This window comes from Pseudophryne corroboree, chromosome 4 (assembly GCF_028390025.1).
Source record: "Pseudophryne corroboree isolate aPseCor3 chromosome 4, aPseCor3.hap2, whole genome shotgun sequence".
Lineage (NCBI taxonomy): Eukaryota > Metazoa > Chordata > Amphibia > Anura > Myobatrachidae > Pseudophryne > Pseudophryne corroboree.
This window is the reverse complement of record NC_086447.1, coordinates 155,478,929-155,505,562: the sequence shown is the minus strand read 5'-3', so window position 1 is coordinate 155,505,562 and position 26,634 is coordinate 155,478,929. Positions and strand designations below refer to the sequence as shown.

The 26,634-nt window shown below is 47.4% G+C and overlaps 1 protein-coding gene across 1 annotated transcript in view; it reads left to right on the top strand.

Annotated features, from left to right (window-relative positions):
• Positions 1 to 26,634, top strand: part of NCK1 (NCK adaptor protein 1) — a 270,866-nt gene that overhangs the window by 70,348 nt on the left and 173,884 nt on the right. The window contains exon 2 of the mRNA XM_063915505.1: positions 25,719 to 25,763. The gene's annotated coding sequence lies outside the window, so the exon portion shown is untranslated. The remainder of the gene's footprint in view (positions 1 to 25,718; positions 25,764 to 26,634) is intronic.

Sequence of the window (26,634 nt, the reverse complement as noted above, 5' to 3'; positions counted from 1 at the left end):
TTTTAGGTTTTTTATTTTACAGTGAGACCTGCTGGCAACAGGCTCACTGCATCGAGGGACTAAGGGGAGAAGAAGCGAACCTACCTGATTGCAGCTAGCTTGGGCTTCTTAGGCTACTGGACACCATTAGCTCCAGAGGGATCGACTGCATGGAACTGGCCTTGGTGTTCGTTCCCGGAGCCGCGCCGCCGTCCCCCTTACAGAGCCAGAAGCAAGAAGAGGTCCGGAAAATCGGCGGCAGAAGACGTTCCTGTCTTCAGATAAGGTAGCGCACAGCACTGCAGCTGTGCGCCATTGCTCCTCATGCACACTTCACACTCCGGTCACTGAGGGTGCAGGGCGCTGGGGGGGGGGCGCCCTGAGGGCAATTTATGACACCTTGGCTGGCAAATCTACATCATATATAGTCCTATAGGCTATATAGATGTAAAATTACCCCTGCCAGTATTCCAGAAAAAGCGGGAGAAAGTCAGTTGAAAAAGGGGCGGGGCTTCTCCCTCAGCACACTGGCGCCATTTTCTCTTCACAGTGCAGCTGGAAGACAGCTCCCCAGGCTCTCCCCTGTAGTTTTCAGGCTCAAAGGGTTAGAAAGAGAGGGGGGGCACAAATTTAGGCGCAATATTGTATATACAAGCAGCTATTGGGAAAAATTCACTTAATATAGTGTTAATCCCAAAATTATATAGCGCTCTGGTGTGTGCTGGCATACTCTCTCTGTCTCCCCAAAGGGCTGTGTGGGGTCCTGTCCTCAGTCAGAGCATTCCCTGTGTGTGTGTGTGCGGTGTGTCGGTACGGCTGTGTCGACACGTTTGATGAGGAGGCTTATGTGATGGCAGAGCAGATGCCGATAAATGTGATGTCGCCCCCTGTGGGGCCGACACCAGAGTGGATGGATAGGTGGAAGGTATAAACCGACAGTGTCAACTCCTTACATAAAAGGCTGGATGACGTAACAGCTATGGGACAGCCGGCTTCTCAGCCCGCGCCTGCCCAGGCGTCTCAAAGGCCATCAGGGGCTCAAAAACGCCCGCTCCCTCAGATGGCAGACACAGATGTCGACACGGAGTCTGACTCCAGTGTCGACGAGGTTGAGACATATACACAATCCACTAGGAACATCCGTTACATGATCCCGGCAATAAAAAATGTGTTACACATTTCTGACATTAACCCAAGTACCACTAAAAAAGGGTTTTATGTTTGGGGAGAAAAAGCAGCCAGTGTTTTGTTCCCCCATCAAATGAGTGAATGAAGTGTGAAAAAGCGTGGGTTCCCCCGATAAGAAACTGGTAATTTCTAAAAAGTTACTGATGGCGTACCCTTTCCCGCCAGAGGATAAGTTACGCTGGGAGATATCCCCTAGGGTGGATAAGGCGCTCACACATTTGTCAAAAAAGGTGGCACTGCCGTCTTAGGATACGGCCACTTTGAAGGTACCTGCTGATAAAAAGCAGGAGGCTATCCTGAAGTCTGTATTTACACACTCAGGTACTAGACTGAGACCTGAAGATAGTGCTGCTGCAGCGTGGTCTGTAACCCTGTCAAACAGGGATACTATTTTGCGAACATAAGACGTTGTCTTATATATGAGGGATATTTTGCCGGCTGGCATCCAGAATTAATGCAATGTCCATTCTGTCAGGAGGGTATTAGAGACCCGACACTGGACAGGTGATGCTGACTTTAAAAGGCACATAGAGCCTTATAAGGGTGAGGAATTGTTTGGGGATGGTCTCTGGGACCTCGTATCCACAGCAACAGCTGGGAAGAAATTTTTTTACCTCAGGTTTCCTCACAGCCTAAGAAAGCACTGTATTATCAGGTACAGTCCTTTCGGCTTCAGAAAAGCAAGCGGGTCAAAGGCGCTTCCTTTCTGCACAGAGACGAGGGAAGAGGGAAAAAGCTGCACCAGTCAGCCAGTTCCCAGAATCAAAATTCTTCCCCCGCTTCCTCCGAGTCCACCGCATGACGCGGGGGCTCCACAGGCGTAGCCAGGTACGGTGGGGGGCCGCCTCAAAAATTTCAGCGATCAGTGGGCTCGCTCACAGGTGGATCCCTGGATCCTTCAAGTAGTATCTCAGGGGTACAAGCTGGAATTCGAGGCGTCTCCCCCCCGCCGTTTCCTCAAATCTGCCTTGCCGACAACTCCCTCAGGCAGGGAGGCTGTGCTAGAGGCAATTCACAAGCTGTATTCCCAGCAGGTGATAGTCAAGGTGCCCCTACTTCAACAAGGACGGGGTTACTATTCCACACTGTTTGTGGTACCGAAACCGGACGGTTCGGTGAGACCCATTTTAAATTTGAAATCCTTGAACACATACATAAAAAAATTCAAGTTCAAGATGGAATCGCTCAGGGCGGTTATTGCAAGCCTGGAGGAGGGGGATTACATGGTATCCCTGGACATCAAGGATGCTTACCTACATGTCCCCATTTACCATCCTCACCAGGAGTACCTCAGATTTGTGGTACAGGATTGCCATTACCAATTCCAAACACTGCCGTTTGGACTGTCCACGGCACCGAGGGTCTTTACCAAGGTAATGGCAGAAATGATGATACTCCTTCGAAAAAAGGGAGTTTTAATTATCCAGTACTTGGACGATCTCCTTATAAAGGCGAGGTCCAAGGAGCAGTTGTTGGTCGGAGTAGCACTATCTCGGGAAGTGCTACAACAGCACGGATGGATTCTATACATTCCAAAGTCACAGCTGGTTCCTACCACACGCCTACTGTTCCTGGGGATGGTTCTGGACACAGAACAGAAAAAAGTGTTTCTCCCACAGGAGAAAGCCAAGGAGCTGTCATCTCTAGTCAGAGACCTCCTGAAACCAAAACAGGTATCAGTGCATCACTGCACACGAGTCCTGGGAAAAATGGTAGCTTCTTACGAAGCAAAATTCCATTCGGCAGGTTCCATGCAAGAACCTTTCAGTGGGACCTCTTGGACAAGTGGTCGGGATCGCATCTTCAGATGCATCGGCTGATAACCCTGTCTCCAAGGACCAGGGTATCTCTACTGTGGTGGCTGCAGAGTGCTCATCTTCTAGGGGGCCGCAGATTCGGCATACAGGACTGGGTCCTGGTAACCACGGATGCCAGCCTTCGAGGCTGGGGGGCAGTCACACAGGGAAGAAATTTCCAAAGACTTTGGTCAAGTCAGGAGTCGTCCCTACACATAAATATTCTGGAACTGAGGGCCATTTACAATGCCCTAAGTCTGGCAAGGCCTCTGCTTCAAAACCAGCCGGTACTGATCCAATCAGACAACATCACGGCAGTCGCCCATGTAAACCGACAGGGCGGCACAAGAAGCAGGATGGCGATGGCAGAAGCCACAAGGATTCTCCGATGGGCGGAAAATCACGTCTTAGCACTGTCAGCAGTGTTCATTCCGTGAGTGGACAACTGGGAAGCAGACTTCCTCAGCAGACACGACCTACACCCGGGAGAGTGGGGACTTCATCCAGAAGTCTTCCAACTGTTGGTAAACCGTTGGGAAAGGCCACAGGTGGACATGATGGCGTCCCGCCTCAACAAAAAACTAGATATTGCGCCAGGTCAAGGGACCGTCAGGCAATAGCTGTGGACGCTCTAGTGACACCGTGGGTGTACCAGTCGGTTTATGTATTCCCTCCTCTGCCTCTCATACCAAAGGTACTGAGAATAATAAGAAAACGAGGAGTAAGAACGATACTCGTAGTTCCGGATGGGCCAAGAAGAGAAATGATATCAGAGGACCCATGGCCTCTACCGCTCAGACAGGATCTGCTACAGCAGGGGCCCTGTCTGTTCCAAGACTTACCGTGGCTGCGTTTGACGGCATGGTGGTTGAATTCCGGATCCTAAAGGAAAAGGGCATTCCGGAAGAAGTCATTCCTACGCTGATAAAAGCCAGGAAAGAAGTAACCGCAAACCATTATCACCGTATTTGGCGAAAATATGTTGCGTGGTGTGAGCCCAGGAAGGCCCCAACAGAGGAATTTCAGCTGGGTCGTTTTCTGCACTTCCTACAGTCAGGGGTGACTATGGGCCTAAAATTGGGTTCCATTAAGGTCCAGATTTCGGCTCTGTCAATTTTCTTCCAGAAAGAACTGGCTTCACTGCCTGGAGTTCAGACATTTGTAAAGGGAGTGCTACATATTCAGCCCCCTTTTGTGCCTCCTGTGGCACCTTGGGATCTCAACGTGGTGTTGAGTTTCTTAAAATCACATTGGTTTGAGCCACTTAAAACTGTGAATTTGAAATATCGCACGTGGAAAGTGGTCATGTTATTGGCCTTGGCTTCGGCCAGGCGTGTGTCAGAATTGGCGGCTTTGTCATGTAAAAGCCCTTATCTGATTTTCCATATGGATAGGGCAGAATTGAGGACTCGTCCCCAGTTTCTCCCTAAGGTGGTATCAGCTTTTCACTTGAACCAACCTATTGTAGTGCCTGCGGCTACTAGGGACTTGGAAGATTCCAAGTTACTGGACGTAGTCAGGGCCTTAAAAATTTATATTTCCAGGACGGCTGGAGTCAGGAAAACTGACTCTCTTTTTATCCTGTAGGCACCCAACAAAATAGGTGCTCCTGCTTCTAAGCAGACCATTGCTCGCTGAATTTGTAGCACAATTCAGCTGGAGCATTCTCCGGCTGGATTGCCGCATACTAAATCAGTAAAAGCCCATTCCACGAGGAAAGTGGGCTCATCTTGGGCGGCTGCCCGAGGGGTCTCGGCTTTACAATTTTGCCGAGCTGCAACTTGGTCAGGGGCAAACACGTTTGCTAAATTCTACAAAATTGATACCCTGGCTGAGGAGGACCTTGAGTTCTCTCATTCGGTGCTGCAGAGTCATCCGCACTCTCCCGCCCGTTTGGGAGCTTTGGTATAATCCCCATGGTCCTTACGGAGTTCCCAGCATCCACTAGGACGTCAGAGAAAATAAGATTTTACTCACTGGTAAATCTATTTCTCGTAGTCCGTAGTGGATGCTGGGCGCCCATCCCAAGTGCGGATTGTCTGCAATACTTGTATGTAGTTATTGCCTAACCTAAGGGTTATTGTTGAGCCATCTGTTGAGAGGCTCAGTTATATTTCATACTGTTAACTGGGTGTAGTATCACGAGTTATACGGTGTGATTGGTGTGGCTGGTGTGAGTCTTACCCGGGATTCAAAATCCTTCCTTATTGTGTCAGCTCTTCCGGGCACAGTATCCTAACTGAGGTCTGGAGGAGGGTCATAGTGGGAGGAGCCAGTGCACACCAGATAGTACCTAATCTTTCTTTTAGAGTGCCCAGTCTCCTGCGGAGCCCGTCTATTCCCCATGGTCCTTACGGAGTAGATGTAACTCATGACTACAGTGTGGCATTATCCTTTTTGTGCATCCCCAAGTTTATATTAACTATTGCAGCTGCTGCTTGACATTGGGTACTGCTAATCTGTTTTCTGTCTGCTAATAAATCCAATCTCTTTTCTCTTTTGCCAAATATTCCATTTAATGTGTACACAGCATAGGAGCAGATGCATTAAGCCTGGAGATGTGATAAAGAAGTGATAAGTGGAAGGTGATAACGCACCAGTCAATCAGCTCCTAACATTCATTTTTCAAACCCGTAATGATTGGCTGGTGCGTTATCACCTACACTTATCACTGCTTTATCACTTCTCCAGGCTTAATACATCTGCCCCATAGTTATTAAATGTGTATGTCCCTAATAGATCTACATTACTTTTCACTTAATCGTTTGTAGCATGTTAATACCGTGTCCTGTGTTAGACTGCATAGCTTTGTGTCATCAGCAAATATGGACAGCTTACGTTCTAGGCCGTTTACAATGTAATTAGTAAGAGTGAAAGTTTAGCCCGGTGTGAAGTATTTCTGGCTTTAGTCCTACATAATAATATTGAACAGTATTGAACGCTTTTGCTAGATCAAAATATTGGTTTTACTGCCAAGATCAGGTTTGAAGCTTACCTCCTCACAATACTAATCCTCTTTGTTACACATGACTGATCCTTCATGAACCACACTGGCACTTGTTTCCTACAATGTGTTGTAGAATTACATCACTCCCATTAATTTACCGTAACAATGTCAGGCTCCCCGGACTCTCATTTCCTGCTTCTGATTTAGATCCCTTTTTTAAAGCCCTATACACAAGGGACAATTTTTTGAACAATGTGTACTATAACGACACATCGTTATGATAATTCTCCAGTGTGTGCGCACAATATCGTTAACAATGCGCGCTCCCATGTTGTCAGAAACTGCATGTTCGGGGTTGTGGCAGGGTGACATCACTGAATGATATCGTTGGTGTGTATGCACTATGGGGGTCATTCTGACCTGATCGCAGCACAGCGATCAGGTCAGAAGTGTGCCAGCGCCTGGCTGACAGCCGACAGCTGTCACTGCCTGGCGATCGCCTCTGCCTGATTGACAGGCAGAGACGGTCGATGGGCGGGAGGGGGTGGCACGGCGGCGTTAGGCCGTCACTTTGTGGGCGTGGTCTGGCCAACGTAGGCATGGCCTGACGGTGCGGGGCCGCTGCGACCCGGGCAGCGTCGAGTAGCTCCCGGCCAGCATGCAAAAGCTGCGCTGGCCTGGAGCTACTCCTGAAGTGCAAAAGCATTGCTGCTGTGCAATGCTTTTGTACTTCTGCAGTGGGGGAGGGGCGGGGCGACTAGCCCTGTGCTGGGCATCCCCCCGCATGTCAGTGTGCCTGATCGTAGTCCTGCAAAATTTTGCAGGGCTACGATCAGGTCTGAATTAGGCCCTATATTGTTTGCCCGGAAGTTCAAGGGCAAACACTGACTGACTATATCTCTCATGGAGCATATCGTCTACTGCACAGGTTCTCAAACTCGGTCCTCAGGACCCCACACAGTTCATGTTTTGCAGATCACCTTGCAGAATCACAAGTGAAATAATTAGCTCCACCTGTGTACTTTTTAAAATGTGTCAGTAAGTAATTAATACACCTGTGTACCTGCTGGGTTATCTGCAAAACATGCACTGTGTGGGGTCCTGAGGACCGAGTTTGAGAACCTGTGGTCTACTGTGTACGTGGCTTAGAGAGTGGCAGAAAGCAGATTTGGTACCAGTTTTGTGGCATTGATCTGTGCATGTTGGAAACCATTATTATAAGTAATGACGTCTGCCCATTACGTAATCTGTGCATATGTGATTTACTGTAACCATGTTTAGCAGTTTACATTTTTGTTAGTACATTACTTTTATTTCCATAGGGATCTTTTGAAGTCTTAAGAAACTTTTTTTTTTTCTTTCTCCTCACCCACCCCCCCATCCCCCTCTTTCATTCATTACTTTTGTATCTGATCACACAGGTTGCCTTTAACACCTAGAAATCGGTTTAAACCAAATTTATTTTTTAATTTAGTACATGCACGGCACCGTGACTTATTTAAAAAAAAAAAAACCAACAACTTTTATACGTTCAAAAAGTGTTAAGACTAATGCTTAACATTAACTTGTTCTTGTTCTCATTTTCAGCTATCTCTGAGTGTACTTTGTATTTAATATGTTTAGTTTATCTACATATATTCAGATGTAATAGGAATAGTAAGCAGAAAAGTCCCAAAAAACACAATATCTAGCATACATGCACTGCAGTCATTTGAACCAAGACATTAAATATTGTGTTCAGGGATTGTATCCAATTAATTGTTACTCCTGTACACACTATGCAGTCATCATGTAGAAGTAAAACATGGTTGATCAAGGTTTCTCATACATGATTAAAAAAGTTTTCATTAAAACATTAATTTAAAAAAAATTGGTTTAAACAAAAAAGATTTATACCAAAAAAGCTTTTTTTAAACTTAAAAAAAAAGAAAAACTGTTTCCCCCCCAATCCTTTAACCACGTGCCTGGCATGGTCTCATCAGATGCGACCATGCCTGCAAGTGCTTTATCTGACCTGGTCGCACATGATGCGACCAGTCAGATAAACAGTGTTATCAGCAGCAGGGAAGGGAATTGTCCCTCGCTGTTGCTGGCAGATGGACCCAGAAGGTCCCTTTGCCTCCCCGCACCCTACCCCTGCGTCTGCCGTGCTGCCGATCATTGCTGATTGGTCAGCACGGCAGGATCCCAGCAGCGGCTGCAGACAATAGCAGCCGCTGGTAAGGGTAAAACAACCCCCCCTTACCCCCCAAGCCACCCCCAGATGACCCCCCCCCTCCCCCATGTGTACCTGGCAGCTCTCCGGGACCTAAAAACTAAAGTTGCGATGGTCACGATGTTTCTGATGTTCCGATGGTCGCTTCGATGTTTAGAAAAAATATTACAGGTTGAGTATCCCTTATCCAAAATGCTTGGGACCAGCAGTATTTTGGATATCTGATTTCTCTGACGTCCTAGTGGATGCTGGGGACTCCGTAAGGACCATGGGGAATAGACGGGCTCCGCAGGAGACTGGGCACACTATAAGAAAGATTTGGTACTACCTGGTGTGCACTGGCTCCTCCCTCTATGCCCCTCCTCCAGACCTCAGTTAGATTTCTGTGCCCGGCCGAGCTGGATGCACACTAGGGGCTCTCCTGAGCTCCTAGAAAGAAAGTAAATGTTAGGTTTTTTATTTTACAGTGAGACCTGCTGGCAACAGGCTCACTGCAACGAGGGACTAAGGGGAGAAGAAGCGAACCTACCTGCTTGCAGCTAGCTTGGGCTTTTTAGGCTACTGGACACCATTAGCTCCAGAGGGATCGACCGCAGGACTCGTCCTTGGTGTTCGTTCCCGGAGCCGCGCTGCCATCCCCCTTACAGAGCCAGAAGCAAGAAGATGGTCCGGAAAATCGGCGGCAGAAGACTTCAGTCTTCACCAAGGTTGCGCACAGCACTGCAGCTGTGCGCCATTGCTCCTCATACACACTTCACACTCCGGTCACTGAGGGTGCAGGGCGCTGGGGGGGGGCGCCCTGAGCAGCAATAAAATCACCTTGGCTGGCAAAATAACCACAATATATAGCCCCAGAGGCTATATATGTGGTAATTACCCCTGCCAGAATACAGAAAAAAGCGGGAGAAAAGTCAGCCGAAAAAGGGGCGGAGCCATCTCCCTCAGCACACTGGCGCCATTTCCCTCACAGTTCCGCTGGAAGGAAGCTCCCTGACTCTCCCCTGCAGTCTACACTACAGAAAAGGGTAAAAAAGAGAGGGGGGGCACAAATTTGAGGCGCAGTAAATATTATAGCAGCTATAGGGGACATAATTCAGTTAGTCCCTGCATTATATAGCGCTCTGGTGTGTGCTGGCATACTCTCTCTCTGTCTCCCCAAAGGGCTTTTGTGGGGTCCTGTCTCCTTTAAGAGCATTCCCTGTGTGTGTGTGCGGTGTGTCGGTACGGCTGTGTCGACATGTTTGATTAGGAGACTTATGTGGAGGCGGAGCAGATGCCTATAAATGTGATGTCACCCCCTGCGGGGCAGACACCTGAGTGGATGGACTTATGGAAGGAATTACGTGCAAGTGTCGACTCCTTACATAAAAAATTTGACGACATGCCAAATGCAGGACAGCCGGCTTCTCAGCTCGTGCCTGCCCAGGCAATTCAAAGGCCATCAGGGGCTCTAAAACGCCCACTACCTCAGATGGCAGACACAGATGTCGACACGGATACTGATACCAGTGTCGACGACGGTGAGTCAAATTTAATGTCCACTAGGGCCATTCGTTGCATGATTGAGGCAATGAAAGAGGTTTTACACATTTCTCTGACGTCCTAGTGGATGCTGGGACTTCCGTAAGGACCATGGGGAATAGCGGCTCCGCAGGAGACTGGGCACAAAAGTAAAAGCTTTAGACTAGCTGGTGTGCACTGGCTCCTCCCCCTATGACCCTCCTCCAAGCCTCAGTTAGATTTTTGTGCCCGAACGAGAAGGGTGCATGCTAGGTGGCTCTCCTGAGCTGCTTAGAAGTAAAAGTTTAAATAGGTTTTTTATTTTCAGTGAGTCCTGCTGGCAACAGGCTCACTGCATCGTGGGACTCAGGGGAGAAGAAGCGAACTCACCTGCGTGCAGAGTGGATTGGGCTTCTTGGCTACTGGACATTAGCTCCAGAGGGACGATCACAGGTTCAGCCTGGATGGGTCCCGGAGCCGCGCCGCCGGCCCCCTTACAGAGCCAGAAGAGCGAAGAGGTCCGGAGAAATCGGCGGCAGAAGACGTTCCTGTCTTCAGATAAGGTAGCGCACAGCACTGCAGCTGTGCGCCATTGCTCTCAGCACACTTCACACTCCGGTCACTGAGGGTGCAGGGCGCTGGGGGGGAGCGCCCTGAGACGCAATAAAACACTATAAAAACCTTTATATGGCTAAAGAAATGCATCACATATAGCTCCTGGGCTATATGGATGCATTTAACCCCTGCCAGTTTTCCTGAAAAAAGCGGGAGAAAAGGCCGCCGTGAAGGGGGCGGAGCCTTTCTCCTCAGCACACAAGCGCCATTTTCTTTCACAGCTCCGCTGGAAGGACGGCTCCCTGACTCTCCCCTGAAGTCCTGCTACAAGAATCAGGGTAAAACAAGAGAGGGGGGGCACTATTGGCAGCTAATATAAAACAGCAGCTATAAAGGGAGAAACACTTACATAAGGTTATCCCTGTATATATATAGCGCTCTGGTGTGTGCTGGCAAACTCTCCCTCTGTCTCCCTAAAGGGCTCGTGGGGTCCTGTCCTCTTTCAGAGCATTCCCTGTGTGTGTGCTGGGTGTCGGTACGATTGTGTCGACATGTATGAGGAGGAAAATTATGTGGAAGCAGAGCAATTGCCTGTGTTAGTGATGTCACCCCCTAGGGAGTCGACACCTGACTGGATGGTCGTATTTAAAGAATTACGTGACAATGTCAGCACTTTGCAAAAAACTGTTGACGACATGAGACAGCCGGCAAATCAATTAGTGCCTGTTCAGGCGTCTCAGACACCGTCAGGGGCGCTAAAATGCCCGTTACCTCAGATGGTCGACACAGACCCAGACACGGATACTGAATCCAGTGTCGACGGTGAGGAGACAAACGTAATGTCCAGTAGGGCCACACGTTACATGATCACGGCAATGAAGGAGGCATTGAATATTTCTGACACTACAAGTACCACAAAAAAGGGTATTATGTGGGGTGTGAAAAAACTACCAGTAGTTTTTCCTGAATCAGATGAATTAAATGAGGTGTGTGATAAAGCGTGGTTTTCCCCCGATAAAAAAACTGCTGATTTCTAATAAATTATTGGCACTATACCCTTTCCCGCCAGAGGTTAGGGCACGTTGGGAAACACCTCCTAGGGTAGATAAGGCGCTCACACGCTTATCAAAACAAGTGGCGTTACCGTCTCCCGATACGGCCGCCCTTAAGGAACCAGCTGATAGAAGGCTGGAAAATATCCTAAAAGGTATATACACACATACTGGTGTTATACTGCGACCAGCAATCGCCTCAGCCTGGATGTGCAGCGCTGGAGTGGCTTGGTCGGATTCCCTGACTGAAAATATTGATACCCTGGATAGGGACAGTATATTATTAACTATAGAGCATTTAAAGGATGCATTACTATATATGCGAGATGCACAGAGGGATATTTGCACCCTGGCATCTAGAGTGAGTGCGATGTCCATTTCTGCCAGAAGAGCGTTATGGACACGACAGTGGTCAGGTGATGCGGATTCCAAACGACATATGGAAGTATTGCGGTATAAAGGGGAGGAGTTATTTGGGGTCGGTCTATCGGACCTGGTGGCCACGGCAACGGCTGGAAAATCCACCTTTTTACCCCAGGTCACCTCTCAGCAGAAAAAGACACCGTCTTTTCAAACTCAGTCCTTTCGTCCCCATAAGGGCAAGCGGGCAAAAGGCCACTCATTTCTGCCCTGGGGCAGAGGAAGGGGAAAAAGACTGCACCAGGCAGCCTCTTCCCAGGAGCAGAAGCCCTCCCCCGCTTCTGCCAAGTCTTCAGCATGACGCTGGGGCTCTACAAGCGGACTCAGGCACGGTGGGGGGCCGTCTCAAGAATTTCAGCGCGCAGTGGGCTCACTCGCAAGTGGACCCCTGGATCCTGCAGGTAGTATCACAGGGGTACAAATTGGAATTCGAGATGTCTCCCCCTCGCCGGTTCCTGAAGTCTGCTCTACCAACGTCTCCCTCCGACAGGGAGGCGGTAGTGGAAGCTATTCACAAGCTGTATTCCCAGCAGGTGATAATCAAGGTACCCCTCCTACAACAGGGAAAGGGGTATTATTCCACGCTGTTTGTGGTACCGAAGCCGGACGGCTCGGTGAGACCAATTTTAAATCTAAAATCCTTGAACACTTACATAAAAAGGTTCAAATTCAAGATGGAGTCACTCAGAGCAGTGATAGCGAACCTGGAAGAAGGGGACTATATGGTATCTCTAGACATCAAAGATGCTTATCTCCATGTCCCAATCTACCCTTCTCACCAAGGGTACCTCAGGTTTGTGGTACAAAACTGTCATTATCAGTTTCAGACGCTGCTGTTTTGATTGTCCACGGCACCACGGGTCTTTACCAAGGTAATGGCCGAAATGATAATTCTTCTTCGAAGAAAAGGCGTCTTAATTATCCCTTACTTGGACGATCTCCTGATAAGGGCAAGGTCCAGGGAACAGTTAGAGGTCGGAGTAGCACTATCTCAGGTAGTGCTACGTCAGCACGGGTGGATCCTAAATATCCCAAAATCACAGCTGATTCCAACAACACGTCTACTGTTCCTGGGGATGATTCTGGACACAGTCCAGAAAAAGGTGTTTCTCCCGGAGGAGAAGGCCAGGGAGTTATCCGAGCTAGTCAGGAAACTCCTAAAACCAGGCCAAGTGTCAGTGCATCAATGCACGAGAGTCCTGGGAAAAATGGTGGCTTCTTACGAAGCGATTCCATTCGGAAGATTCCATGCAAGAACTTTTCAGTGGGATCTGCTGGACAAATGGTCCGGATCGCATCTTCAGATGCATCAGCGGATAACCCTATCTCCAAGGACAAGGGTGTCTCTCCTGTGGTGGTTACAGAGTGCTCATCTTCTAGAGGGCTGCAGATTCGGCATTCAGGATTGGATGCTGGTGACCACCGATGCCAGCCTGAGAGGCTGGGGAGCAGTCACACAGGGAAGAAATTTCCAGGGCTTGTGGTCAAGCATGGAAACGTCTCTTCACATAAATATCCTGGAACTAAGGGCCATTTACAATGCCCTAAGTCAAGCAAGGCCTCTGCTTCAGGGTCAGTCGGTATTGATCCAATCGGACAACATCACGGCAGTCGCCCACGTCAACAGACAGGGCGGCACAAGAAGCAGGAGGGCAATGGCAGAAGCTGCAAGGATTCTTCGCTGGGCGGAAAATCATGTGGTGGCACTGTCAGCAGTATGTCCCGTCTCAACAAAAAACTGGACAGATATTGCGCCAGGTCAAGGGACCCTCAGGCAATAGCGGTGGACGCTCTGGTAACACCGTGGGTGTACCAGTCGGTGTATGTGTTCCCTCCTCTGCCTCTCATACCAAAAGTACTGAGAATCATAAGAAGGAGAGGAGTAAAGACTATACTCGTGGCTCCGGATTGGCCAAGAAGAACTTGGTACCCGGAACTGCAAGAGATGCTCACGGAGGACCCGTGGCCTCTACCTCTAAGAAAGGACCTGCTCCAGCAGGGACCTTGTCTGTTCCAAGACTTACCGCGGCTGCGTTTGACGGCATGGCGGTTGAACGCCGGATCCTGATGGAAAAAGGCATTCCAGATGAAGTCATCCCTACCCTGATCAAAGCCAGGAAGGATGTAACCGCGAAACATTATCACCGCATTTGGCGAAAATATGTTGCGTGGTGTGAGGCCAAGAAGGCCCCCACAGAGGAATTTCAACTGGGTCGTTTCCTGCATTTCCTGCAAGCAGGACTGTCTATGGGCCTAAAATTAGGATCCATTAAGGTTCAAATTTTGGCCCTGTCGATCTTCTTCCAGAAAGAACTGGCTTCAGTGCCTGAAGTTCAGACGTTTGTCAAGGGGGTACTGCATATACAGCCTCCTTTTGTGCCACCAGTGGCACCTTGGGATCTCAATGTAGTTTTAGGGTTCCTAAAATCACATTGGTTTGAACCACTCACCACTGTGGAATTAAAATATCTCACATGGAAGGTGGTCATGCTGTTAGCTCTGGCGTCAGCCAGGCGTGTCTCAGAATTGGCGGCTTTGTCATATAAAAGCCCTTACCTAATTTTTCATTCAGACAGGGCAGAATTGAGGACTCGTCCTCAATTTCTCCCTAAGGTGGTTTCAGCGTTTCACATGAACCAACCTATTGTGGTGCCTGCGGCTACTAGGGACTTGGAGGACTCCAAGTTGTTGGACGTAGTCAGGGCCCTGAAAATATGTTTCCAGGACGGCTGGAGTCAGAAAATCTGACTCGCTGTTTATCCTGTATGCACCCAACAAGCTGGGTGCTCCTGCTTCTAAGCAGACGATTGCTCGTTGGATTTGTAGTACAATTCAGCTTGCACATTCTGTGGCAGGACTGCCACAGCCAAAATCTGTTAAAGCCCATTCCACAAGGAAAGTGGGCTCATCTTGGGCGGCTGCCCGAGGGGTCTCGGCTTTACAACTTTGCCGAGCAGCTACTTGGTCAGGGGCAAACACGTTTGCAAAATTTTACAAATTCGATACCCTGGCTGAGGAGGACCTGGAGTTCTCTCATTCGGTGCTGCAGAGTCATCCGCACTCTCCCGCCCGTTTGGGAGCTTTGGTATAATCCCCATGGTCCTTACGGAAGTCCCAGCATCCACTAGGACGTCAGAGAAAATAAGAATTTACTTACCGATAATTATTTTTCTCATAGTCCGTAGTGGATGCTGGGCGCCCATCCCAAGTGCGGATTGTCTGCAATACTTGTATATAGTTATTGTTACAAAAAAATCGGGTTGTTTATTGTTGTGAGCCATCTTTTCAGAGGCTCCTACGTTTATCATACTGTTAACTGGGTTCAGATCACAGGTTGTACAGTGTGATTGGTGTGGCTGGTATGAGTCTTACCCGGGATTCAAAATCCTTCCTTATTATGTACGCTCGTCCGGGCACAGTATCCTAACTGAGGCTTGGAGCAGGGTCATAGGGGGAGGAGCCAGTGCACACCAGCTAGTCTAAAGCTTTTACTTTTGTGCCCAGTCTCCTGCGGAGCCGCTATTCCCCATGGTCCTTACGGAAGTCCCAGCATCCACTACGGACTATGAGAAATAGAATTATCGGTAAGTAAATTCTTATTTTCTGATATAAACCCAGGTACCTCAAAAAAGGGTATTATGTTTGGGGAGAAAAAACTGCCAATAGTTTTTCCCCCATCTGAAGAATTAAATGAAGTGTGTGAAGAAGCGTGGGCTTTTCCTGATAAAAAATTGGTGATTTCAAAAAAAATTACTAATGGCGTTCCCTTTCTCGCCAGAGGATAGGTCACGTTGGGAAACTCCCCCTAGGGTGGATGAAGCGCTCACACGTTTGTCTAAAAAGGTGGCACTACCGTCTCCGGATACGGCCGCCCTAAAGGAACCTGCTGATAGAAAGCAGGAGGCTATCCTAAAGTCTATATATACACACACTGGTGTTATACTGAGACCAGCTTATTGCTTCAGCGTGGATGTGCAGTGCTGCTGCTGCTTGGTCAGATTCCCTGTCAGAAAATATTGACACCCTGGACAGGGACACTATATTGCTAACCGTAGAGCATATAAAAGACTCAGTCTTGTACATGAGAGATGCACAGAGGGAGATCTGCCGGCTGGCATCTAGAATAAGTGCATTGTCCATTTCTGCTAGGAGAGGCTTATGGACTCGGCAGTGGACAGGGGATGCAGATTCTAAAAGGCACATGGAAGTTTTGCCTTATAAGGGTGAGGAGTTATTCGGGGATGGTCTCTCAGACCTTGTTTCCACAGCAACAGCTGGGAAGTCAGCATTTTTGCCCCATGTCCCCATACAGCCTAAGAAAGCACCGTATTATTAGGTACAGTCCTTTCGACCCCAGAAAAACAGGCGGGGAAAAGGCGGGTCCTTTCTGTCTAGAGGCAGAGGAAGGGGAAAAAAGCTGCACCACGCAGCAGGTTCCCAGGAACAAAAGTCCTCCCCCGCTTCTTCCAAATCCGCCGCATGACGGTGGGGCTCCACAGGCGGAGCCAGGTACGGTGGGGGGCCGCCTCAAAAATTTCAGCGATAAGTGGGTTCGCTCACGGGTAGATCCCTGGATCCTTCAAGTAGTATCTCAGGGGTACAAGCTGGAATTCGAGGCGCCTCCCCCCCGCCGTTTCCTCAAATCGGCCTTACCGACAACTCCCTCGGGCAGGGAGGCTGTACTAGAGGCAATTCACAAGCTGTATTCCCAGCAGGTGATAGTCAAAGTACCCCTACTTCAACAAGGACGGGGTTACTATTCCACACTGTTTGTGGTACCGAAACCGGACGGTTCGGTGAGACCCATTTTAAATTTGAAATCCTTGAACACATACATAAAAAGATTCAAGTTCAAGATGGAATCGCTCAGGGCGGTTATTGCAAGCCTGGACGAGGGGGATTACATGGTATCCCTGGACATCAAGGATGCGTACCTGCATGTCCCAATTTACCTTCCTCACCAGGAGTACCTCAGATTTGTGGTACAGGATTGCCATTACCAATTCCAGACACTACCGTTTGGACTGTCCACGGCACCGAGGGTGTTTACCAAGGTAATGGCAGAAATGATGATACTCCTTCGAAAAAAGGGAGTTTTAATTATCCCGTACTTGGACGATCTCCTGATAAAGGCGAGGTCCAGGGAGCAGTTACTGGTCGGAGTAGCACTATCTCGGGAAGTGCTACAACAGCATGGCTGGATTCTAAACATTCCAAAGTCACAACTGGTTCCTTCCACACGCTTACTGTTCCTGGGGATGATTCTGGACACAGAACAGAAAAAAGTGTTTCTCCCGCGGGAGAAAGCCAAGGAGCTGTCATCTCTAGTCAGAGACCTCCTAAAACCAAAACGGGTATCGGTGCATCACTGCACACGAGTCCTGGGAAAATGGTGGCTTCATACGAAGCAATTCCATTCGGCAGGTTCCATGCAAGGACCTTCCAGTGGGACCTCTTGGACAAGTGGTCGGGATCGCATCTTCAGATGCATCAACTGATAACCCTGTCTCCAAGGACCAGTGTGTCTCTACTGTGGTGGCTGCAGAGTGCTCATCTTCTAGGGGGCCGCAGATTCGGCATACAGGACTGGGTCCTGGTGACCACGGATGCCAGCCTTCGGGGCTGGAGCGCAGTCACACAGGGAAGAAATTTCCAGGGACTTTGGTCAAGTCAGGAGTCGTCCCTACACCTAAACATTCTGGAACTGAGGGCCATTTACAATGCCCTAAGTCAGGCAAGGCCCCTGCTTCAAAACCAGCCGGTTCTGATCCAATCAGACAACATCACGGCAGTCGCCCATGTAAACCGACAGGGCGGCACAAGAAGCAGGGTGGCGATGGCAGAAGCCACAAGGATTCTCCGATGGGCGGAAAATCACGTACTAGCACTGTCAGCAGTGTTCATTCCGGGAGCGGACAACTGGGAAGCAGACTTCCTCAGCAGACACGACCTACACCCGGGAGAGTGGGGACTTCATCCAGAAGTCTTCCAACTGTTAGTAAACCGTTGGGAAAGGCCACAGGTGGACATGATGGCGTCCCGCCTCAACAAAAAGCTAAAGAGATATTGCGCCAGGTCAAGGGACCCTCAGGCGATAGCTGTGGATGCTCTAGTGACACCGTGGGTGTACCAGTCGGTTTATGTGTTCCCTCCTCTGCCTCTCATACAAAAGGTACTGAGAATAATAAGAAGGCGAGGAGTAAGAACGATACTCGTGGTTCCGGATTGGCCAAGAAGAGCTTGGTACCCGGAACTTCAAGAAATGTTATCAGAGGACCCATGGCCTCTACTGCTCAGACAGGATCTGCTACAGCAGGGTCCCTGTCTGTTCCAAGACTTACCGCGGCTGCGTTTGACGGCATGGCGGTTGAATTCCGGATCCTAAAGGAAAAGGGCATTCTGGAGGAAGTCATTCCTACGCTGATAAAAGCCAGGAAAGAAGTAACCGCAAACCATTATCACCGCATTTGGCGAAAATATGTTGCGTGTTGTGAGGCCAGGAAGGCCCCTACAGAGGAATTTCAGCTGGGTCGTTTTCTGCACTTCCTACAGTCAGGAGTGACTATGGGCCTAAAATTGGGTTCCATTAAGGTCCAGATTTCGGCTCTGTCGATTTTCTTCCAGAAAGAACTGGCTTCACTGCCTGAAGTTCAGACTTTTGTGAAGGGAGTGCTTCATATTCAGCCCCCTTTTGTGCCTCCTGTGGCACCTTGGGATCTCAATGTGGTGTTGAGTTTCCTAAAATCACATTGGTTTGAACCACTTAAAACCGTGGATCTGAAATATCTCACGTGGAAAGTGGTCATGTTATTGGCCTTGGCTTCGGCCAGGCGTGTGTCAGAATTGGCGGCTTTGTCATGTAAAAGCCCTTATCTGATTTTCCATATGGATAGGGCAGAATTGAGGACTCGTCCCCAGTTTCTCCCTAAGGTGGTATCAGCTTTTCACTTGAACCAACCTATTGTGGTGCCTGCGGCTACTAGGGACTTGGAGGATTCCAAGTTACTGGACGTAGTCAGGGCCTTGAAAATTTATGTTTCCAGGACGGCTGGAGTCAGGAAAACTGACTCGCTTTTTATCCTGTATGCACCCAACAAAATAGGTGCTCCTGCTTTTAAGCAGACTATTGCTCGCTGGATTTGTAGCACAATTCAGCTGGCGCATTCTGCGGCTGGATTGCCGCATCCTAAATCAGTGAAAGCCCATTCCACGAGGAAGGTGGGCTCATCTTGGGCGGCTGCCCGAGGGGTCTCGGCTTTACAACTTTGCCGAGCTGCAACTTGGTCAGGGGCAAACACGTTTGCTAAATTCTACAAATTTGATACCCTGGCTGAGGAGGACCTTGAGTTCTCTCATTCGGTGCTGCAGAGTCATCCGCACTCTCCCGCCCGTTTGGGAGCTTTGGTATAATCCCCATGGTCCTTACGGAGTCCCCAGCATCCACTAGGACGTCAGAGAAAATAAGAATTTACTCACCGGTAATTCTATTTCTCGTAGTCCGTAGTGGATGCTGGGCGCCCATCCCAAGTGCGGATTGTCTGCAATACTTGTATATAGTTATTGCCTAACTAAAGGGTTATTGTTGAGCCATCTGTTGAGAGGCTCAGTTATATTCATACTGTTAACTGGGTTTAATATCACGAGTTATACGGTGTGATTGGTGTGGCTGGTATGAGTCTTACCCGGGATTCAAAATCCTTCCTTATTGTGTCAGCTCTTCCGGGCACAGTATCCTAACTGAGGTCTGGAGGAGGGGCATAGAGGGAGGAGCCAGTGCACACCAGGTAGTACCAAATCTTTCTTAGTGTGCCCAGTTTCCTGCGGAGCCCGTCTATTCCCCATGGTCCTTACGGAGTACCCAGCATCCACTACGGACTACGAGAAATAGAATTACCGGTGAGTAAATTCTTATTTTTTTCCATATTTTGGAATAATTGCATACCATAATGAGATATCATGGTGATGGGAACCAAGTCTAAGCACAGAATGCATTTATGTTTCATATACACCTTTATATACACAGCCTGAAGGTGATTTTAGCCAATATTTTTAATAACTTTGTGCATTAAACAAAGTTTGTGTACATTGAGCCATCAGAAAACAAAGGTTTCACAATATCGCTCTCACTCAGAAAATTCCGTATTCCGGGATATTCCGTATTTTGGAATATTTGGATGTGGGATACTCAACCTGTATTGTTTTGTTCTTTTTTTACAAAAATTATTTTGGATAGGGTTAAATTCATGTTCTTCACCTAATTCACTCATAAAGCCCCCCGACAATTTTGGAGCGTTTTTTGGGGAAATAAATTGTCAGCTAAGTGGTTAAGTACACTTGATGCTGGAAGCAGAATGCTCAGTGTTTGTTATGATGACTGAATACTTAGAATGAAACTATGCCGATCATGTAAAGCACTCCAAAAATCTGTTGTGTAAATATAGTAACTGTTACAGGGTGTAACCGGGTAGGTGAGTTTTGAGGTGGTCGGAATGCTGGGGATTTCTCTCATGTGCAGGTCTTTCTTGGTCTCTTAAGATGCACACACACTTGGCGAGAAAATGAGCGACGTCACTCATTTTCACCCTTCCTGAGCAACGTCGCTCATTTTCTCTGCAAGTGTGTAGGGACCATCAATGCACGGGATGTTAATGACCCTCACTGTCTGCCCTGCAGGCAGCTCAATATGGATTGCCGTCCAAGAGCTGCCTGCACGACCCAGCCGCTGCTTGACGCCACTGAGCAATATGAACGTCATATCGCTTAGTGTGTATGGCCGACGGCCCGGTCCGGGAGGGAGTAACACTAGGCGACATCTCTTATAGAGCACGTCGCGTAGTGTGTACCCACCTTTAGACTGCATACTACAGGTTGAGTATCCCTTATCCAAAATGCTTGGGACCAGAGGTATTTTGGATATCGGATTTTTCCGTATTTTGGAATAATTGCATACCATAATGAGATATCATGGTGATGGGACCTAAATCTAAGCACAGAATGCATTTATGTTACATATACACCTTATACACACAGCCTGAAGGTCATTTTAGCCAATATTTTTTATAACTTTGTACATTAAACAAAGTGTGTGTACATTCACACAATTCATTTATGTTTCATATACACCTTATACACACAGCCTGAAGGTCATTTAATACAATATTTTTAATAACTTTGTGTATTAAACAAAGTTTGTGTACATTGAGCCATCAAAAAAACAAAGATTTCACTATCTCGCACTCACTCAAAAAAGTCCGTATTTCGGAATATTTGGATATGGGATACTCAACCTGTATTACAATACATGGCTTACTAGTTCCTACAGCATCCCTAATGTAGTGCGGATCATTTATCGAATAAATCGTTTCTACACTGCTGGAGTTCTAGTGGGGGAATTGTTTTCCTCAGGGAATTAGGGCAGCCAACTTTATCATCCAGTATGGCTGCGCTTTACTCATGGTGGAGGTATTGTTGGAAGCTGCGTAAATGTAAAGATCTCCTTAGCTGTAATTTTGTTTTCTCTTCTTTCCTATTCCTATATCGTGAAACTTCAGCTTTTATGGTTACAGCTTAATTTTTCTGTTGCAGTAGAGAACTTTCCTTTTCATGTGTCTTACTACTCGTACAATGTAACATGTATTCGCTTAGTTGGCACTTTGTAATGGCTTACTACGTGCTATCTTATTTTGCCATGTATTTGGGATGAGATGGCAGGAGCTGCTGCTGTAATTTCTTAAGAAAAATCCTGTGTAAGGACAACGTACAAATAATGTCATGTGTTAGCCGTTACTTCCTGTTACCCTTACCAGAAAGTATTTCACAACGTGTGAACAGGAGGAAGAGTCAGTTCTGTCCACGGTGAGGAAGCACTTGGTATACTGTAAGAGGGCAGTGCCAGGCTAGGGTGATCGGTGTTTCTTCTCTGTCCAGTCCTCCTGGTTTCATGTGAGTGATCTGAATTGTAAATGCAGGTGCGTGATGAGGCATTTGTGGACCCAGTTTTGCACCTGCTGCTAACGGTGGGAGTTCCTGTGGTTAGGCACTCTTATTTCACGCAGTCACACTTTGTACACTGTGAACATCTCCTAACAGCTAAGTCTTGGGTTTTATATAAATGAAAATACAGTCCTACTTGCCTTCATCACTGCGATCCCTGGATTTGATGGCTGTAACATAAGCCAGTGTAGGAGATAGCCACATGATGGCAAACGGTCTCATTACAGCCATCCTCGGACTCTCCGTGTTTGCATGTGTGTAGGTAACACCAGATTTTTAGTTCAGCTTCTGTCCTGTGATTCCACTCAAAGACGAGTTTTTGGTGGATTTAACCTAGGAACTACTCCCTTGTGTTTTTTTTGTTTCTCCCCCCCCCCCCCCCCCCCCCCCCCCTCCCCCCCTTCATTCCACCCACCTTACCATGCCAAGCGAGTTGTGCGCAGAGATACAGCCTCGGTCTGCTTCTTAGGTGCCCACCATACTGATTGAATTGAAACGTAAAAGCGAGTTGTGCAGGAAATCGGCAAGTAAAGTACAAACTAAATATAAATAAAAACTGCAAAAATAGCAAGCCGTTGTCGTAATTTCTAATAAAGTAGTAGTCTGACTCAGTATTTCAGTGTTTTCATGTTAAATACCTGCTGACATCTGATGTGATGTCACTTGGGCGACGCACAGCTGTCGCACGGATGTAAAGTGCAGGAGCACTATGCTGTTTGTGGTATGCTGGTTATATAGTTAGGAGTATAACAGAAAAAAAACAAATCTGTGCTGGGGTTTCTCAGATCCTGTCCAACAGCTCTCCCAACATGCCATGGTTTGGAGCAATCCTGAAAACATGGCGTACCTGAGGACTGGAGCTGGATATGGATGTATGCCTGAAGCGGATACCTGGCTTATGCAGCATGTTCTAGCATGCACTGCCGGCCAGGAGCTCATACATCATGCTGAGGCTGCTTGTTCAGCAAGTCTGAGAGAATCTCACCTCACTATAGAAATGATCAGTTTAATTTCAGTGTCAAATAATTTTCCCTCATTGTTCAGGTTGACATGCGAGTCAGCGAAACCGCTGTTTCCTGAGGAGGAAATGGCATCTATCTGCCTTCTGTCCTTTTTCTCAGATTAAATAACGTCCGTGAGCACGTGGATCGTGCTGAAATGCGTGGTGTAGACTGATTGAGTTTGTGATTAAATATAAATGTAATGAAGTGTTTGCACAGAGATGCTGGATGTAAATGTATGCACAGAAAGTAAAACCCCCCCCCGAGTGTTTCCGTAGCACATCAGGTTCATTATAAACCTACTCGGTTGGTACTTTGCCATTTTTTAATATGTATCATAGTGTACTCCATGGAAATTATCGCCACCTGGTGGCCGTGGGCTGTGACATTGTTATGTAACGTTTTACTTTGTGGGCACCTTGTGTGGTGAGTGTATAGATATTTATGAACGGGGATGCAGCCTGTCAAACTTTTTTATTTGGCTTTACTGAGCTGTCGCCTATGTTTCCCTGCTTTCACCTGGAATAAAGCTGTGGTGTATGCAGTGTTTATGTATACGTTATGGGGGCAATTCTTTTCTTATGCAGGAATTTAGCCCTGGAGCTATTCCGTTAATTACCGCGTTGGCTACTATTTGACATGAGAATGGATGTGATTAGCTGCGTAGAGCATCTTCTCCCATGCTGGGCATTGTGCAGTGCAGGTGCGTTCAACACGGGTGTGGTTCATCAAATCGACAGTATCTAGGTCGACAGTGTTTAGGTCGACCACTGTAGGTCGACAGTCACTAGGTCGACATGGATGGAAGGTCGACAGGGTTTCTAGGTCGACATGTGCTAGGTCGACAGGTCTAAAGGTCGACATGAGGATTTTTTTTTTCTTTGGTGTCGTTTTCTTCGTAGAGTGACCGGCATCCCAAATGAGTGCACCGCGTCCCCTCGCATGGGCATAGTGCCTTCGCTCCACTACCGCTTCGCTCGGCACAGATTACTGTTCCAATCGTAGTCCAAGTATGAAAAAATTCAAAAAAAGAAGAAAAATGTGAAAAACTCATGTCGACCTTTAGACCTGTCGACCTATCACACGTCGACCTAGAAACCCTGTTGACCTTCCATCCATGTCGACCTAGTGACTGTCGACCTAAACATTGTCAACCTAGATACTATCGATCTTCAGACCGGAACCCGTTCAACACTTGTGTCTAGCCCCGAAGCCCTACACAAAGCAGGTTTCCAGGAGTACGCATCACCCTGGCTTATTATGTAGATATGTTCAGTTACATGAGCCTTACATAGAAACATACTTTTAATAATTATTTTATAAAGATTGTTACTGTGGGGGGAAAATGATGTGCTTTTCCAAAAATGCGGCGTTTTCCCACTTGACTCACAGCGTACGCTGCTGCTTCTCTGCCATTTCTGTTCCTCATTAGGAGTACCTCTTATGACAATCCATAGTAGTCTGTTAGTATTGTACAGTGCCGTTTGCCTTTATCTTCTTCTCCATCGCTGATCTATACTGATGGAGTTCTCGCCCGCTTACTGCACCACAGCTATCTGGTTCAGATGGGATTGTAGGAAGTGTATGTGTTAGGAGCTGTTGCATTCTAAAGTGTAATAATATGGCAGTAGCTTACTCACCAGCTCTTTAGTTACCTCCTCTTGTTCCGAGATCCGGTCGTGATCCCGGCCACCCAGCCCCAACCTCTTGTTCCTCCACAAAGCTGATTGCTATAAGTTACAAGGAAAACATATGTCGCACTAACAAATGCTTACCTCTCGCTGGCTGCCACACATCCAATCAGGTAATAGTGTGACTCCTTTGCAGATAATGGCTGCAGTGTTGTCGTGCAAACTATGCTGCCGCAACACATCTTTCCAAAACGAAGGAAAACCAGCTCCAAGACATGTACTGTATCATAAAAGCAAGCGCTAGTTACCCATTTTAATTGTCTTATTATTTAGCATTTTATGATTGGTCCAAATGACGGATTTCATTGGTAAATGTCTTGGCTGTCCATCACTGTAATGCTGGCACTGCAGTGTAGGGTCTCCTTCCCCTCCAGCAGTTGTTGTTTTGCCACCTTATGCATCAAGGGTTTCACATATCACTTATATTGTGATAGGGCCATACAGATACATCATTGCTGCATTAGTGGCAAACAGCCCCTCTCGAAGCGCCAGCTCCCGCGAGACACTGCTATAACTGGCCGTCCAACGTTCTGGAAATTCACATTAGTCGTAACGCATTCTAGCTAAGAAGCACCAGGAGACTGCATTGATTAATCTGCTCTGCAACACTTGTATACCTGTGTGACTGAGTCTCTGAATCGCTATACAAAGTGCTACGATGTAGCAGCTGCAGTTTTTTCCAATACAAGTTCTCTTGTGCTCCGTATACAGACTCAGTCACATATCAAATGAATCTGCATTTTCTTCAAAATAAAGACTCTTGACGCTAGCAAAGTAGCATGGGACCTGGCGGCTCATTCACTCCAGGCACCTTTCAATGCTTGGCATATTGAGGCTAGATGTATGAGGACACATCTGTATTTCCCATCTGATTTGCGTTATGTATTTGTATCTGTGCAATATAATAGCATCCTGTTTGGAATGTATGTAACACCTTAAAGTAATTCTAACCACTGTGTTGCCATGTGGACAATGTTTTGGGTTAAACAAATAACTGATGAGTTTCTTTACCATATTGTAAATTGGCCTGTAGGCTAGGGAGTTGCAAGTAACACAAGGCACATTTAACATACAGCGTACACTTTTTTTTTTTTACTTTGTTAATGGCTTTCCCTTTTTTTCTGTCCTTAAATTTGCCCTGTGCCCAGTTGGCACAGAAAATACATAGTGTTGGTGGTTATGAAAGTGTGTTTTTATTTTTTGTTAACCGTGTTTGTTTCAGAGTACAATTGGCTCTGTCCGTCAACTGTACATACTGTCAAACTTTGTCCGCATGCCAGCTGTGTTTGCGCTCAGATTTCCTTCAGATGAAGGTATAATTGTATGACTGGTATATTGAAGATTATTTATCAGGAATGTTTTTTTGTTTTTTTCTCTGTAGGTGATCCTGTGAATTTGTAAGAGGGGAAGATTTGATGTGGCGAAGGTATTATCTTTTTATCACACTACTAGTATTGTAATTTGTGCACGTTTGATAAGATCAGTCTTGGCACACTGGTAATGACTGGTGTGTATGTAGAGTAATTCTACACTTATGTTGCATTCAGACTGCAAATGCCGGATCCTACCCAGTAAGACAAACGTGTACTTACCGGGTGGGATCCGGCATTTGCACTCCTCTGCTGGCTTTCCGACCCGGCAATATACCGGGTCGGTTGCCATAACAACGGAGCGCGCAGCAGCAGCAGGGGCGGGGGTGGAGGCGGCGTCGGGAGATGAGCTCATCTCCAGCGCCGCCTCTCCCTATCTTGTGAATGGGAACCGTGTCGCATCGACACGGCTCCCATTCACACCGCACCTGACCCGGTAATCAACCCGGGTAAAACCCTTCTTTTTTACCGGGTTGATTTAACGGGTCAGGCGACCCGCTAAATCGGCATATTGCCGTGTCGGTACCGGGTTATTTGTGCGATGTGAAAGGGGTATTACATTCAGGCTGTACCATCCATCCCAACCACATCAGGTGGCTGACCATCATTTTATTGTTCGTGATCTATAGATGCTGCAATTAATGGCCCAGTTGCCCGTAAAAACAGCAGAGGACCTAAGGCTTTTTATATCGATAACACATTTATATAGATTTAACTTAATAGCTTACACTGGTCAACACTGCCTATAGTCAAGAATTTTTCGGTCTTTATAGGGTAATTTGAGGGTGCTGATTCGGAATATGACATTGGGTTTCCCAGATTGGCTCTACTTTTGTACCCCATGAAAAACAGTAAAACACGTATTAAGTTTTGGATATGCAGAACTGTGTAGCTTAGCATGTAGAAATTACTACAAATCACTTCAAA